This window comes from Alligator sinensis, unplaced genomic scaffold, assembly GCF_000455745.1.
Source record: "Alligator sinensis unplaced genomic scaffold, ASM45574v1 scaffold320_1, whole genome shotgun sequence".
NCBI classification, from domain to species: domain Eukaryota; kingdom Metazoa; phylum Chordata; order Crocodylia; family Alligatoridae; genus Alligator; species Alligator sinensis.
In genome coordinates, this window is record NW_005842249.1 from 1554162 (window position 1) to 1556630 (window position 2469).

Sequence of the window (2469 nt, forward strand, 5' to 3'; positions counted from 1 at the left end):
CACTGTACCTACACAAAGTGAAAGACATTCCCTGCCTGGAAGCACTTGCAGTCTAAACAGCGGGAGAGGAGGAAGAGGGAAGGCTAAAAACTAGCTATGGCTCCCTCACTACCCAACAGCCCATAGAACTGTGCAGGAGAGAGTTTAAGTTTGTGTTTTCTGCAGTACTATTCCTTGTACCATCCATGGGAGTTGGGGAATGGCAAAACACCGAGGAAAACCCAGTCAGGAACTGAAGTATAAGTGGGCACAAACACAACTAACGTAAATTGGCTTTGATTCTGCTAGACCTGTCTTTTACTGTTGTGCCTTCTGATGCCTATTATGGAATGGAAAGGTCAGGACTGGTCTGAGACTGGGTCCACCCCCTTGAACAAGGCAATTGGGTCACACATCCAGAGACAACACCTCCATTTCCCCATCAGAGGGAAACAGTTACTTTCCCTCCTGCCTACAGGTGACTGTAGACCTTTTCGACCCTGCTTATTTTGAAACTGCCCATGGTAGAATCATCCTGGTCACAAACAGCTTCCAGGTGTTACAGGAACGAGCCCCAAAATAATAAAACTCCTCACTGTCAGCATGCCTTTGACAAGTGCGTAAGTAATCAGACTGCCAAAGGGCCAGCTTATTTCACTGTAGTGAAAAATAAAATCAGCTAGTATGAAAATTAGTTTATTGAAATACATAACCCTACCAACTGTGGGATGCATTTATAAGTGGTTATAGATAATTTAAAACAGGGGTGCTCAACTCCTAGCTTGCAGGCTAGATCCATCTTCCCCAGTGCTGAGTCATGGGTCCATAGGAAGTTCTTCAGGCTGTGGCCCTGCAAGCTAGATCAGGCTGGGTATGGGTAGCACTGATTTAGAAGACCAGATTAAAATAAAGACTTTGAATTATCATTGTCCTAAGCCTTCTGTTGACATTATTTCCGATCCAGGAATTAAATGCAATATGAAACTACTCATTTTTATTTTTAAGGATTCTATAGCTAGACACTAGAATAACTTAAGAAATACATTTTTAATGAAACCTTCCCTACAGAGCATAATATAGCAGACATTGAAACTCAAAATAACTAACAGTGCTAGCAGGAATAAATTATTCAATTTAATAAAAAGGCAGCTATGCAAAAGCTTGTTTATATGAAATGGAGAATCTGATGCATTTGGGGGGTTTGTGTGTTAGTTATACAGAGTAAATAATGCCGTGTTTCAAAACTGGTCACTAGGCATATAAGAAGGCAAATATTCCTGTCCATAGAACTGGAAATGTAGTGAGGTGAATTAAGCAGCAAGTATCCCTTTTTCTGAGTGATCAAGAATGCTTATCATGTCTGGTACAGGGCCAATGAAAGCTAGATCACTGACTCGAATGGGCACAGGACCAAGTCCATTATTATTATTCATATGATAGTAGCACATAGAAGCCAAAGATCAAAGCCCCGCTGTTCTAGTTGCTGAACATATAAATAAAAAGAGACTGGTCATGCCCCAAAGATGTAATCTAAGTAGACAAGAGGTGACAAGGAAAACAGAGGTGAACTGATTTGGTCAAAGTCACATGGCAGGTCAGCAACAAAGCTAGTAACAGAACCCATATCTCCTGGCTCCAAGACCCAGCTCCTTAGTCATTGGACCATGCTGTTGCTCCAGACAAGAGCTGACTATTCAATGATTTAATCTAACATGGCAAATCCAATATTAGTATTCTCTGAAAAAAAGTTCTGTCCCCTGCTCTCCTCCATCTCTTGCAGCTCTGCAGAATCACCCCTGAACCAAAAGCATTAGCTGATTAACACAAAGAAAAACAGGCACAGAGATTCCCTAGGCAGTTTTTAGTGAAACTGCTGTTTTATCCCCATATGCACTTCCCTTCCGCACGTGCATTTTTGTAAACATTTAAACAGTTGAGTTTTACTAGCAAAAATATGCATTAACACCAAACTTTAAATGTGCACACACACAAGTATCCACACATGTGTTTGTGCCCTTATCCAGTCAGAAAGCAGACACAATAGTATGCTATTTTTTCTAACCAATCATAACAAAACTCTATAGCTTGAATTTAGTTATGAGTCCTTGGAGGGAAAAAGGAAGAAAGAAATGCAAAAATTCATCACATACATTTGAATAACAAATTTGATCATGGAGATTTTTTGCAAGCAGAGAAAGGCTCAATTCCCTGAATAAATTATTCATTGCAAATTATTCACTCAACCCTAATAAATAGGGACCTTCGCTGTATACTCTTGCTGGCTGAAACTGTTCTGTAGTATTCTGCAAAAGGCAAAAAGAAATTCAGGAATATTATTTACCCTGAGAAATGGCCTGTTTACAGGATGCTCAAAACCGTCTGGGTGGTCAGCAAAAGATGCACTGTGCTACTTAAGAGCCAGCACCCAGGAAATCCTGAGCATTCTGGACATTCAGCCACTTTGTGGGGGCACCTAAACAGAGCTCTTCC